At 46.0% G+C, this 12,519-nt stretch overlaps 21 non-coding genes and 5 pseudogenes across 21 annotated transcripts; all 26 read right to left on the reverse strand.

Annotated features, from left to right (window-relative positions):
• Positions 1–100: 100 nt before the first annotated feature.
• Positions 101–219, reverse strand: LOC148793151 (5S ribosomal RNA). The gene has a single exon (XR_016070544.1). It is a non-coding gene; the product is annotated as a 5S ribosomal RNA (ribosomal RNA).
• A 354-nt stretch (positions 220–573) lies between these two features.
• Positions 574–692, reverse strand: LOC148793152 (5S ribosomal RNA). Its single transcript, XR_016069135.1, has one exon. It is a non-coding gene; the product is annotated as a 5S ribosomal RNA (ribosomal RNA).
• A 354-nt stretch (positions 693–1,046) lies between these two features.
• LOC148793153 (5S ribosomal RNA) lies at positions 1,047–1,165 on the reverse strand. The gene has a single exon (XR_016070545.1). It is a non-coding gene; the product is annotated as a 5S ribosomal RNA (ribosomal RNA).
• Positions 1,166–1,519: 354 nt separating this feature from the next.
• Positions 1,520–1,638, reverse strand: LOC148793154 (5S ribosomal RNA). Its single transcript, XR_016072585.1, has one exon. It is a non-coding gene; the product is annotated as a 5S ribosomal RNA (ribosomal RNA).
• Positions 1,639–1,992: 354 nt separating this feature from the next.
• Positions 1,993–2,111, reverse strand: LOC148793155 (5S ribosomal RNA). Its single transcript, XR_016069299.1, has one exon. It is a non-coding gene; the product is annotated as a 5S ribosomal RNA (ribosomal RNA).
• A 354-nt stretch (positions 2,112–2,465) lies between these two features.
• LOC148793156 (5S ribosomal RNA) lies at positions 2,466–2,584 on the reverse strand (annotated as a pseudogene).
• Positions 2,585–2,939: 355 nt separating this feature from the next.
• Positions 2,940–3,058, reverse strand: LOC148793157 (5S ribosomal RNA). Its single transcript, XR_016069763.1, has one exon. It is a non-coding gene; the product is annotated as a 5S ribosomal RNA (ribosomal RNA).
• A 355-nt stretch (positions 3,059–3,413) lies between these two features.
• LOC148793158 (5S ribosomal RNA) lies at positions 3,414–3,532 on the reverse strand. Its single transcript, XR_016070665.1, has one exon. It is a non-coding gene; the product is annotated as a 5S ribosomal RNA (ribosomal RNA).
• Positions 3,533–3,887: 355 nt separating this feature from the next.
• LOC148793159 (5S ribosomal RNA) lies at positions 3,888–4,006 on the reverse strand. Its single transcript, XR_016071583.1, has one exon. It is a non-coding gene; the product is annotated as a 5S ribosomal RNA (ribosomal RNA).
• A 354-nt stretch (positions 4,007–4,360) lies between these two features.
• On the reverse strand, positions 4,361–4,479 carry LOC148793160 (5S ribosomal RNA). Its single transcript, XR_016073663.1, has one exon. It is a non-coding gene; the product is annotated as a 5S ribosomal RNA (ribosomal RNA).
• Positions 4,480–4,833: 354 nt separating this feature from the next.
• LOC148793161 (5S ribosomal RNA) lies at positions 4,834–4,952 on the reverse strand (annotated as a pseudogene).
• Positions 4,953–5,307: 355 nt separating this feature from the next.
• Positions 5,308–5,426, reverse strand: LOC148793162 (5S ribosomal RNA). Its single transcript, XR_016075285.1, has one exon. It is a non-coding gene; the product is annotated as a 5S ribosomal RNA (ribosomal RNA).
• Positions 5,427–5,781: 355 nt separating this feature from the next.
• LOC148793163 (5S ribosomal RNA) lies at positions 5,782–5,900 on the reverse strand. The gene has a single exon (XR_016069301.1). It is a non-coding gene; the product is annotated as a 5S ribosomal RNA (ribosomal RNA).
• A 355-nt stretch (positions 5,901–6,255) lies between these two features.
• LOC148793164 (5S ribosomal RNA) lies at positions 6,256–6,374 on the reverse strand. Its single transcript, XR_016071584.1, has one exon. It is a non-coding gene; the product is annotated as a 5S ribosomal RNA (ribosomal RNA).
• Positions 6,375–6,728: 354 nt separating this feature from the next.
• Positions 6,729–6,847, reverse strand: LOC148793165 (5S ribosomal RNA). Its single transcript, XR_016073664.1, has one exon. It is a non-coding gene; the product is annotated as a 5S ribosomal RNA (ribosomal RNA).
• Positions 6,848–7,201: 354 nt separating this feature from the next.
• LOC148793166 (5S ribosomal RNA) lies at positions 7,202–7,320 on the reverse strand (annotated as a pseudogene).
• Positions 7,321–7,675: 355 nt separating this feature from the next.
• LOC148793167 (5S ribosomal RNA) lies at positions 7,676–7,794 on the reverse strand. Its single transcript, XR_016074463.1, has one exon. It is a non-coding gene; the product is annotated as a 5S ribosomal RNA (ribosomal RNA).
• A 354-nt stretch (positions 7,795–8,148) lies between these two features.
• Positions 8,149–8,267, reverse strand: LOC148793168 (5S ribosomal RNA). The gene has a single exon (XR_016071585.1). It is a non-coding gene; the product is annotated as a 5S ribosomal RNA (ribosomal RNA).
• Positions 8,268–8,965: 698 nt separating this feature from the next.
• Positions 8,966–9,084, reverse strand: LOC148793169 (5S ribosomal RNA). The gene has a single exon (XR_016071586.1). It is a non-coding gene; the product is annotated as a 5S ribosomal RNA (ribosomal RNA).
• A 354-nt stretch (positions 9,085–9,438) lies between these two features.
• Positions 9,439–9,557, reverse strand: LOC148793170 (5S ribosomal RNA; annotated as a pseudogene).
• A 355-nt stretch (positions 9,558–9,912) lies between these two features.
• On the reverse strand, positions 9,913–10,031 carry LOC148793171 (5S ribosomal RNA). Its single transcript, XR_016075057.1, has one exon. It is a non-coding gene; the product is annotated as a 5S ribosomal RNA (ribosomal RNA).
• Positions 10,032–10,385: 354 nt separating this feature from the next.
• LOC148793172 (5S ribosomal RNA) lies at positions 10,386–10,504 on the reverse strand. Its single transcript, XR_016070252.1, has one exon. It is a non-coding gene; the product is annotated as a 5S ribosomal RNA (ribosomal RNA).
• Positions 10,505–10,859: 355 nt separating this feature from the next.
• LOC148793173 (5S ribosomal RNA) lies at positions 10,860–10,978 on the reverse strand. The gene has a single exon (XR_016070835.1). It is a non-coding gene; the product is annotated as a 5S ribosomal RNA (ribosomal RNA).
• Positions 10,979–11,332: 354 nt separating this feature from the next.
• Positions 11,333–11,451, reverse strand: LOC148793174 (5S ribosomal RNA; annotated as a pseudogene).
• A 355-nt stretch (positions 11,452–11,806) lies between these two features.
• Positions 11,807–11,925, reverse strand: LOC148793175 (5S ribosomal RNA). The gene has a single exon (XR_016070553.1). It is a non-coding gene; the product is annotated as a 5S ribosomal RNA (ribosomal RNA).
• A 354-nt stretch (positions 11,926–12,279) lies between these two features.
• On the reverse strand, positions 12,280–12,398 carry LOC148793176 (5S ribosomal RNA). The gene has a single exon (XR_016070020.1). It is a non-coding gene; the product is annotated as a 5S ribosomal RNA (ribosomal RNA).
• Positions 12,399–12,519: the final 121 nt, after the last annotated feature.

Consider the following 12,519-nt stretch of genomic DNA (forward strand, 5'->3'; position numbering starts at 1 on the left):
CGCAAATGGTCCGAGTATCCGACGCATTGTTTCCATTTGTCTCACAGAAACAACAAATGGAATTTGCAAATACAAATCAAAATAAAATATTAATAAAATTGGGGTGCAACACGAGGACTTCCCAGTAGGTCACCCATCCTAGTACTACTCTCGCCCAAGCACGCTTGACTTTGGAGTTCTGATGGGATTCGGTGCATTAGTGCTGGTATGATCGCACCCGTTTAATTCATGCTCGCTTAGATCTTTATGCACTATCTTGCTCCCCTCCATTAATTGTTTTAGATTTGAAAAAAATGAGTATGCAGCCTTCCTCCCTTGGTAACCATGCACAAGCTCCTACGTGAGCGGAGTGTTTGCTTTTCAGATCTGCCGCACCTCCGGATAGATGCAATACTATCGCGGGGCCCACAATGCATGACGAATGCCGAAAGTCCGGTTCATGCATCGTTGCCATTCAGTAAGGACGATCGTGCCGCAAATGGTCCGAGTATCTGACGCGTTGTTTCCAGTTGTATCGCCGAAACAACAAATGGAATTTGAAAATACAAATCAAAATAAAATATTAATAAAATTGGGGTGCAACACGAGGACTTCCCAGTAGGTCACCCATTCTAGTACTACTCTCGCCCAAGCACACTTAACTTCGGTGTTCTGATGGGATCCGGTGCATTAGTGCTGGTATGATCGCACCCGTTTAATTCATGCTCGCTTAGATCTTTATGCACTATCTTGCTCCCCTCCATCAATTGTTTTAGATTTGAAAAAACTGTGTATGCAGCCTTCCTCCCTTGGTAACCGTGCACAAGCTTTTACGTGAGGGGATAGTTTGCTTTTCAGATCTGCCGCACCACCGGATAAATGCAATACTATCGCGGGGCCCACAATGCACGACGAATGCCGAAAGCCCGGTTCCTGCATCGTTGCCATTCAGTAATGACGATCGTGCCGCAAATGGTCCGAGTATCCGACGCATTGTTTCCATTTGTCTCACAGAAACAACAAATGGAATTTGCAAATACAAATCAAAATAAAATATTAATAAAATTGGGGTGCAACACGAGGACTTCCCAGTAGGTCACCCATCCTAGTACTACTCTCGCCCAAGCACGCTTGACTTTGGAGTTCTGATGGGATTCGGTGCATTAGTGCTGGTATGATCGCACCCGTTTAATTCATGCTCGCTTAGATCTTTATGCACTATCTTGCTCCCCTCCATTAATTGTTTTAGATTTGAAAAAACTGTGTATGCAGCCTTCCTCCCTTGGTAACCGTGCACAAGCTCCTACGTGAGCGGATTGTTTGCTTTTCAGATCTGCCGCACCACCGGATAAATGCAATACTATCGCGGGGCCCACAATGCACGACGAATGCCGAAAGCCCGGTTCCTGCATCGTTGCCATATAGTAATGACGATCGTGCCGCAAATGGTCCGAGTATCCGACGCATTGTTTCCAGTTGTCTCCCAGAAACAACAAATGGAATTTGCAAATAAAAATCAAAATAAAATATTAATAAAATTGGGGTGCAACACGAGGACTTCCCAGGAGGTCACCCATCCTAGTACTACTCTCGCCCAAGCACGCTTAACTTCGGAGTTCTGATGGGATCCGATGCATTAGTGCTGGTATGATCACACCCGATTAATTCATGCTCGCTTAGATCTTTATGCACTATCTTGCTCCCCTCCATTAATTGTTTTAGATTTGAAAAAAATGTGTATGCAGCCTTCCTCCCTTGGTAACCGTGCACAAGCTCCTACGTGAGCGGAGTGTTTGCTTTTCAGATCTGCCGCACCTCCGGATAGATGCAATACTTTCGCGGGCTCCACAATGCATGACGAATGCCGAAAGCCCGGTTCTTGCACTGTTGCCATTCGGTAATGACGATCGTGCCGCAAATGGTCCGAGTATCCGACGCGTTGTTTCCAGTTGTATCGCCGAAACAACAAATGGAATTTGCAAATACAAATCAAAATAAAATATTAATAAAATTGGGGTGCAACACGAGGACTTCCCAGGAGGTCACCCATTGTAGTACTACTCTCGCCCAAGAATTCTTAACTTCGGAGTTCTGATGGGATCCGGTGCATTAGTGCGGGTATGATCGCACCCGTTTAATTCATGCTCGCTTAGATCTTTATGCACTATCTTGCTCCCCTCCATTAATTGTTTTAGATTTGAAAAAACTGTGTATGCAGCCTTCCTCCCTTGGTAACGGTGCACAAGTTCCTACGTGAGCGGATTGTTTGCTTTTCAGATCTGCCGCACCACCGGATAAATGCAATACTATCGCGGGGCCCACAATGCACGACGAATGCCGACAGCCCGGTTCCTGCATCGTTGCCATTCAGTAATGACGATCGTGCCGCAAATTGTCCGAGTATCCGACGCATTGTTTCCAGTTGTCTCCCAGAAACAACAAATGGAATTTGCAAATACAAATCAAAATAAAATATTAATAAAATTGGGGTGCAACACGAGGACTTCCCAGGAGGTCACCCATCCTAATACTACTCTCGCCCAAGCACTCTTAACTTCGGAGTTCTGATGGGATCCAGTGCATTAGTGCTGCTATGATCGCCTCCGTTTAATTCATGCTCGCTTAGATCTTTATGCACTATCTTGCTCCCCTCCATTAATTGTTTTAGACATGAAAAAACTGTGTATGCAGCCTTCCTACCTTGGTAACCGTGCACAAGCTCCTACGTGAGCAGAGTGTTTGCTTTTCAGATCTGCCGCACCCCCGGATAGATGCAATACTATCGCGGGGCCCACAATGCACGACGAATGCCAAAAGCCCGGTTTTTGCACGGTACCCATTCAGTAATGACGATCGTGCCGCAAATGGTCCAAGTATCCGGCGCGTTGTTTGCGTTTGTCTCGCCGAAACGACAAATGGAATTTGCAAATACGATATCGAAATAAAATATTAATAAAATTGGGGTGCAACATGAGGACTTCCCAGGTAGTCACCCATCCTACTACTACTCTCGCCCAAGCACACTTAACTTCGGAGTTCTGATGGGATCCGGTGCATTAGTGCTGGTATGATCGCACCCATTTAATTCATGCTCGCTTAGATCTTTATGCACTATCTTGCTCCCCTCCATTAATTGTTTTAGAATTGAAAAAAATGTGTATGCAGCCTTCCACCCTTGGTAACCGTGCACAAGCTCCTACGTGAGCGGAGTGTTTGCTTTTCAGATCTGCCGCACCTCCGGATAGATGCAATACTATACGCGGGGCCCACAATGCATGACGAACGCCGAAAGCCCGGTTCTTGCATCGTTGCCATTCAGTAATGACGATCGTGCCGCAAGTGGTCCGAGTATCCAACGCGTTGTTTCCAGTTGTATCGCCGAAACAACAAATGGAATTTGCAAATACAAATCGAAATAAAATATTAATAAAATTGGGGTGCAACACGAGGACTTCCCAGGAGGTCACCCATCCTAGTACATCTCTCGCCCAAGCACACTTAACTTTGGCGTTCTGATGGGATCCGGTGCATTAGTGCTGGTATGATCGCACCCGTTTAATTCATGCTCGCGTAGATCTTTATGCACTATCTTGCTCCCCTCCATTAATTGTTTTAGATTTGAAAAAAATGTGTATGCAGCCTTCCACCCTTGGTAACCGTGCACAAGCTCCTACGTGAGCGGAGTGTTTGCTTTTCAGATCTGCCGCACCTCCGGATAGATGCAATACTATCGCGGGGCCCACAACGCATGACGAATGCCGAAAGCCCGATTCTTGCATCGTTGCCATTCAGTAATGACGATCGTGCCGCAAATGGTCCGAGTATCCGACGCGTTGTTTTGCAGTTGTATTGCCGAAACAACAAATGGAATTTGCAAATACAAATCAAAATAAAATATTAATAAAATTGGGGTGCAACACGAGGACTTCCCAGGAGGTCACCCATTCTAGTACTACTCTCGCCCAAGCACACTTAACTTCGGAGTTCTGATGGGATCCGGTGCATTAGTGCTGGTATGATCGCACCCGTTTAATTCATGCTCGCTTAGATCATTATGAACTATCTTGTTCCCCTCCATTATTTGTTTTAGATTTGAAAAAAATGTGTATGCAGCCTTCCTCCCTTGGTAACCGTGCACAAGCTCCTACGTGAGCGGAGTGTTTGCTTTTCAGATCTGCCGCACCTCCGGATAGATGCAATACTATCGCGGGCTCCACAATGCATGACGAATGCCGAAAGCCCGGTTCTTGCACTGTTGCCATTCGGTAATGACGATCGTGCCGCAAATGGTCCGAGTATCCGACGCGTTGTTTCCAGTTGTATCGCCGAAACAACAAATGGAATTTGCAAATACAAATCAAAATAAAATATTAATAAAATTGGGGTGCAACACGAGGACTTCCCAGGAGGTCACCCATTGTAGTACTACTCTCGCCCAAGCATTCTTAACTTCGGAGTTCTGATGGGATCCGGTGCATTAGTGCGGGTATGATCGCACCCGTTTAATTCATGCTCGCTTAGATCTTTATGCACTATCTTGCTCCCCTCCATTAATTGTTTTAGATTTGAAAAAACTGTGTATGCAGCCTTCCTCCCTTGGTAACGGTGCACAAGTTCCTACGTGAGCGGATTGTTTGCTTTTCAGATCTGCCGCACCACCGGATAAATGCAATACTATCGCGGGGCCCACAATGCACGACGAATGCCGACAGCCCGGTTCCTGCATCGTTGCCATTCAGTAATGACGATCGTGCCGCAAATTGTCCGAGTATCCGACGCATTGTTTCCAGTTGTCTCCCAGAAACAACAAATGGAATTTGCAAATACAAATCAAAATAAAATATTAATAAAATTGGGGTGCAACACGAGGACTTCCCAGGAGGTCACCCATCCTAATACTACTCTCGCCCAAGCACTCTTAACTTCGGAGTTCTGATGGGATCCAGTGCATTAGTGCTGCTATGATCGCCTCCGTTTAATTCATGCTCGCTTAGATCTTTATGCACTATCTTGCTCCCCTCCATTAATTGTTTTAGACATGAAAAAACTGTGTATGCAGCCTTCCTACCTTGGTAACCGTGCACAAGCTCCTACGTGAGCAGAGTGTTTGCTTTTCAGATCTGCCGCACCCCCGGATAGATGCAATACTATCGCGGGGCCCACAATGCACGACGAATGCCAAAAGCCCGGTTTTTGCACGGTACCCATTCAGTAATGACGATCGTGCCGCAAATGGTCCAAGTATCCGGCGCGTTGTTTGCGTTTGTCTCGCCGAAACGACAAATGGAATTTGCAAATACGATATCGAAATAAAATATTAATAAAATTGGGGTGCAACATGAGGACTTCCCAGGTGGTCACCCATCCTACTACTACTCTCGCCCAAGCACACTTAACTTCGGAGTTCTGATGGGATCCGGTGCATTAGTGCTGGTATGATCGCACCCATTTAATTCATGCTCGCTTAGATCTTTATGCACTATCTTGCTCCCCTCCATTAATTGTTTTAGAATTGAAAAAAATGTGTATGCAGCCTTCCACCCTTGGTAACCGTGCACAAGCTCCTACGTGAGCGGAGTGTTTGCTTTTCAGATCTGCCGCACCTCCGGATAGATGCAATACTATACGCGGGGCCCACAATGCATGACGAACGCCGAAAGCCCGGTTCTTGCATCGTTGCCATTCAGTAATGACGATCGTGCCGCAAGTGGTCCGAGTATCCAACGCGTTGTTTCCAGTTGTATCGCCGAAACAACAAATGGAATTTGCAAATACAAATCGAAATAAAATATTAATAAAATTGGGGTGCAACACGAGGACTTCCCAGGAGGTCACCCATCCTAGTACTACTCTCGCCCAAGCACACTTAACTTTGGCGTTCTGATGGGATCCGGTGCATTAGTGCTGGTATGATCGCACCCGTTTAATTCATGCTCGCGTAGATCTTTATGCACTATCTTGCTCCCCTCCATTAATTGTTTTAGATTTGAAAAAAATGTGTATGCAGCCTTCCACCCTTGGTAACCGTGCACAAGCTCCTACGTGAGCGGAGTGTTTGCTTTTCAGATCTGCCGCACCTCCGGATAGATGCAATACTATCGCGGGGCCCACAACGCATGACGAATGCCGAAAGCCCGATTCTTGCATCGTTGCCATTCAGTAATGACGATCGTGCCGCAAATGGTCCGAGTATCCGACGCGTTGTTTTGCAGTTGTATTGCCGAAACAACAAATGGAATTTGCAAATACAAATCAAAATAAAATATTAATAAAATTGGGGTGCAACACGAGGACTTCCCAGGAGGTCACCCATTCTAGTACTACTCTCGCCCAAGCACACTTAACTTCGGAGTTCTGATGGGATCCGGTGCATTAGTGCTGGTATGATCGCACCCGTTTAATTCATGCTCGCTTAGATCATTATGAACTATCTTGTTCCCCTCCATTATTTGTTTTAGATTTGAAAAAAATGTGTATGCAGCATTCCTCCCTTGGTAACCGTGCACAAGCTCCTACGTGAGCGGAGTGTTTGCTTTTCAGATCTGCCGCACCTCCGGATAGATGCAATACTATCGCGGGCTCCACAATGCATGACGAATGCCGAAAGCCCGGTTCTTGCACTGTTGCCATTCGGTAATGACGATCGTGCCGCAAATGGTCCGAGTATCCGACGCGTTGTTTCCAGTTGTATCGCCGAAACAACAAATGGAATTTGCAAATACAAATCAAAATAAAATATTAATAAAATTGGGGTGCAACACGAGGACTTCCCAGGAGGTCACCCATTGTAGTACTACTCTCGCCCAAGCATTCTTAACTTCGGAGTTCTGATGGGATCCGGTGCATTAGTGCGGGTATGATCGCACCCGTTTAATTCATGCTCGCTTAGATCTTTATGCACTATCTTGCTCCCCTCCATTAATTGTTTTAGATTTGAAAAAACTGTGTATGCAGCCTTCCTCCCTTGGTAACGGTGCACAAGTTCCTACGTGAGCGGATTGTTTGCTTTTCAGATCTGCCGCACCACCGGATAAATGCAATACTATCTCGGGGCCCACAATGCACGACGAATGCCGACAGCCCGGTTCCTGCATCGTTGCCATTCAGTAATGACGATCGTGCCGCAAATTGTCCGAGTATCCGACGCATTGTTTCCAGTTGTCTCCCAGAAACAACAAATGGAATTTGCAAATACAAATCAAAATAAAATATTAATAAAATTGGGGTGCAACACGAGGACTTCCCAGGAGGTCACCCATCCTAATACTACTCTCGCCCAAGCACTCTTAACTTCGGAGTTCTGATGGGATCCAGTGCATTAGTGCTGCTATGATCGCCTCCGTTTAATTCATGCTCGCTTAGATCTTTATGCACTATCTTGCTCCCCTCCATTAATTGTTTTAGACATGAAAAAACTGTGTATGCAGCCTTCCTACCTTGGTAACCGTGCACAAGCTCCTACGTGAGCAGAGTGTTTGCTTTTCAGATCTGCCGCACCCCCGGATAGATGCAATACTATCGCGGTGCCCACAATGCACGACGAATGCCAAAAGCCCGGTTTTTGCACGGTACCCATTCAGTAATGACGATCGTGCCGCAAATGGTCCAAGTATCCGGCGCGTTGTTTGCGTTTGTCTCGCCGAAACGACAAATGGAATTTGCAAATACGATATCGAAATAAAATATTAATAAAATTGGGGTGCAACATGAGGACTTCCCAGGTGGTCACCCATCCTACTACTACTCTCGCCCAAGCACACTTAACTTCGGAGTTCGGATGGGATCCGGTGCATTAGTGCTGGTATGATCGCACCCATTTAATTCATGCTCGCTTAGATCTTTATGCACTATCTTGCTCCCCTCCATTAATTGTTTTAGAATTGAAAAAAATGTGTATGCAGCCTTCCTCCCTTGGTAACCGTGCACAAGCTCCTACGTGAGTGGAGTGTTTGCTTTTCAGATCTGCCGCACCTCCGGATAGATGCAATACTATCGCGGGGCCCACAATGCATGACGAATGTCGAAAGTCCTGTTCATGCATCGTTGCCATTCAGTTAGGACGATCGTGCCGCAAATGGTCCGAGTATCCGACGCGTTGTTTCCACTTGTATCGCCGAAACAACAAATGGAATTTGAAAATACAAATCAAAATAAAATATTAATAAAATTGGGGTGCAACACGAGGACTTCCCAGGAGGTCACCCATTCTAGTACTACTCTCGCCCAAGCACACTTAACTTCGGAGTTCTGATGGGATCCGGTGCATTAGTGCTGGTATGATCGCACCCGTTTAATTCATGCTCGCTTAGATCTTTATACACTATCTTGCTCCCCTCCATTAATTGTTTTAGATTTGAAAAAACTGTGTATGCAGCCTTCCTCCCTTGGTAACCGTGCACAAGCTCCTACATGAGCGGATTGTTTGCTTTTCAGATCTGCCGCACCACCGGATAAATGCAATACTATCGCGGGGCCTACAATGCACGACGAATGCCGAAAGCCCGGTTCCTGCATCGTTGCCATTCAGTAATGACGATCGTGCCGCAAATGGTCCGAGTATCCGACGCATTGTTTCCAGTTGTCTCCCAGAAACAACAAATGGAATTTGCAAATACAAATCAAAATAAAATATTAATAAAATTGGGGTGCAACACAAGGACTTCCCAGTAGGTCACCCCTCCATTAATTGTTTTAGAATTGAAAAAAATGTGTATGCAGCCTTCCTCCCTTGGTAACCGTGCACAAGCTCCAACGTGAGTGGAGTGTTTGCTTTTCAGATCTGCCGCACCTCCGGATAGATGCAATACTATCGCGGGGCCCACAATGCATGACGAATGTCGAAAGTCCTGTTCATGCATCGTTGCCATTCAGTTAGGACGATCGTGCCGCAAATGGTCCGAGTATCCGACGCGTTGTTTCCACTTGTATCGCCGAAACAACAAATGGAATTTGAAAATACAAATCAAAATAAAATATTAATAAAATTGGGGTGCAACACGAGGACTTCCCAGGAGGTCACCCATTCTAGTACTACTCTCGCCCAAGCACACTTAACTTCGGAGTTCTGATGGGATCCGGTGCATTAGTGCTGGTATGATCGCACCCGTTTAATTCATGCTCGCTTAGATCTTTATACACTATCTTGCTCCCCTCCATTAATTGTTTTAGATTTGAAAAAACTGTGTATGCAGCCTTCCTCCCTTGGTAACCGTGCACAAGCTCCTACATGAGCGGATTGTTTGCTTTTCAGATCTGCCGCACCACCGGATAAATGCAATACTATCGCGGGGCCTACAATGCACGACGAATGCCGAAAGCCCGGTTCCTGCATCGTTGCCATTCAGTAATGACGATCGTGCCGCAAATGGTCCGAGTATCCGACGCATTGTTTCCAGTTGTCTCCCAGAAACAACAAATGGAATTTGCAAATACAAATCAAAATAAAATATTAATAAAATTGGGGTGCAACACAAGGACTTCCCAGTAGGTCACCCATCCTAGTACTACTCTCGCCCAAGCACGCTTAACTTTGGAGTTCTGATGGGATCCGGTGCAATAGTGCTGGTATGATCGAACCCATTTAATTCATGCTCGCTTAGATCTTTATGCACTATCTTGCTCCCCTCCATAAATTGTTTTAGATTTGAAAAAACTGTGTATGCAGCCTTCCTCCCTTGGTAACCGTGCATAAGCTCCTACGTGAGCAGAGTGTTTGCTTTTCAGATCTGCCACACCCCCGGATAGATGCAATACTATCGCGGGGCCCACAATGCACGACGAATGCCAAAAGCCCGGTTTTTGCACGGTTCCCATTCAGTAATGACAATCGTGCCGCAAATGGTCCGAGTATCCGGCGCGTTGTTTGCGTTTGTCTCGCCGAAACGACAAATGGAATTTGCAAATACGATATCGAAATAAAATATTAATAAAATTGGGGTGCAACACGAGGACTTCCCAGGATGTCACCGATCCTAGTACTACTCTCGCCCAAGCACACTTAACTTCGGAGTTCTGATGGGATCCGGTGCATTAGTGCTGGTATGATCGCACCCGTTTAAATCATGCTCGCTTAGATCTTTATGCACTATCTTGCTCCCCTCCATTAGTTGTTTTACATTTGAAAAAACTGTGTATGCAGCCTTCCTCCCTTGGTAACCGTGCACAAGCTCCTACGTGAGCGGATTGTTTGTTTTTCAGATCTGCCGCACCACCGGATAAATGCAATACTATCGCGGGGCCCACAATGCACGACGAATGCCGAAAGCCCAGTTCCTGTATCGTTGCCAAATAGTAATGACGATCGTGCCGCAAATGGTCCGAGTATCCGACGCATTGTTTCCAGTTGTCTCCCAGAAACAACAAATGGAATTTGCAAATACAAATCAAAATAAAATATTAATAAAATTGGGGTGCAACACGAGGACCTCCCAGGAGGTCACCCATCCTAGTACTACTCTCGCCCAAGCACGCTTAACTTCGGAGTTCTGATGGGATCCGGTGCATTAGTGCTGGTATGATCGCACCCGTTTAATTCATGCTCGCTTAGATCTTTATGCACTAACTTGCTCCCCTCCATTAATTGTTTTAGATTTGAAAAAACTGTGTATGCAGCCTTCCTCCCTTGGTAACCGTGCACAAGCTCTTACGTGAGCGGATTGTTTTGCTTTTCAGATCTGCCGCACCACCGGATAAATGCAATACTATCCCGGGGCCCACAATGCACGATGAATACCGAAAGCCCGGTTCCTGCATTGTTGCCATATAGTAATGACGATCGTGCCGCAAATGGTCCGAGTATCCGACGCGTTGTTTCCAGTTGTATCGCCGAAACAACAAATGGAATTTGCAAATACAAATCAAAATAAAATATTAATAAAATTGGGGTGCAACACGAGGACTTCCCAGGAGGTCACCCATCCTAGTACTACTCTCGCCCAAGCACACTTAACTTCGGAGTTCTGATGGGATCCGGTGCATTAGTGCTGGTATGATCGCACCCGTTTAATTCATGCTCGCTTAGATCTTTATGCACTATCTTGCTCCCCTCCATTAATTGTTTTAGATTTGAAAAAACTGTGTATGCAGCCTTCCTCCCTTGGTAACCGTGCACAAGCTCCTACGTGAGCGGATTGTTTGCTTTTCAGATCTGCCGCACCACCGGATAAATGCAATACTATCGCGGGGCCCACAATGCACGACGAATGCCGAAAGCCCGGTTCCTGCATCGTTGCCATTCAGAAATGACGATCGTGCCGCAAATGGTCCGAGTATCCGACGCATTGTTTCCAGTTGTCTCCCAGAAACAACAAATGGAATATGCAAATACAAATTAAAATACAATATTAATAAAATTGGGGTGCAACACGAGGACTTCCCCGGAGGTCACCGAACCTAGTACTACTCTCGCCCAAGCACGCTTAACATCGGAGTTCTGATGGGATCCGGTGCATTAGTGCTGCTATGATCGCACCCGTTTAATTCAGGCTCGCTTAGATCTTTATGCACTATCTTGCTCCCCTCCACTAATTGTTTTAGACATGAAAAAACTGTGTATGCAGCCTTCCTCCCTTGGTAACCGTGCACAAGCTCCTACGTGAGCAGAGTGTTTGCTTTTCAGATCTGCCGCACCCCCGGATAGATGCAATACTATCGCGGGGCCCACAATGCACGACGAATGCCAAAAGCCCGGTTTTTGCACAGTTCCCATTCAGTAATGACGATCGTGCCGCAAATGGTCCGAGTATCCGGCGCGTTGTTTGCGTTTGTCTCGCCGAAACGACAAATGGAATTTGCAAATACGATATCGAAATAAAATATTAACAAAATTGGGGTGAAACACGTGGACTTCCAAGGAGGTCACCCATCCTAGTACTACTCTCGCCCAAGCACACTTAACTTCGGAATTCTGATGGGATCCGGTGCATTAGTGCTGGTATGATCGCACCCGTTTAATTCATGCTCTCTTAGATCTTTATGAACTATCTTGCTCCCCTCCATTATTTGTTTTAGATTTGAAAAAAATGTGTACGCAGCCTTCCTCCGTTGGTAACCGTGCACAAGCTCCTACGTGAGCGGAGTGTTTGCTTTTCAGATCTGCCGCACCTCCGGATAGATGCAATACTATCGCGGGGCCCACAATGCATGACGAATGCCGAAAGCCCGGTTCTTGCATCGTTGCCATTCAGTAATGACGATCGTGCTGCAAATGGTTCGAGTATCCGACGCGTTGTTTCCAGTTGTATCGCCGATACAACAAATGGAATTTGCAAATACAAATCAAAATAAAATATTAATAAAATTGGGGTGCGACACGAGGACTTCCCAGGAGCTCACCCATTATAGTACTACTCTCGCCCAAGCATACTTAACTTCGGAGTTCTGATGGGATCCGGTGCATTAGTGCTGGTATGATCGCACCCGTTTAATTCATGCTCGCCTAGATCTTTATGCACTATCTTGCTCCCCTCCATTAATTGTTTTAGATTTGAAAAAACTGTGTATACAGCCTTCCTCCCTTGGTAACCGTGCACAAGCTCCTAC

The sequence above is a fragment of the Nelumbo nucifera genome, chromosome 4 (genome assembly GCF_055504915.1).
Source record: "Nelumbo nucifera cultivar China Antique chromosome 4, China Antique-T2T, whole genome shotgun sequence".
NCBI classification, from domain to species: Eukaryota; Viridiplantae; Streptophyta; class Magnoliopsida; order Proteales; family Nelumbonaceae; genus Nelumbo; species Nelumbo nucifera.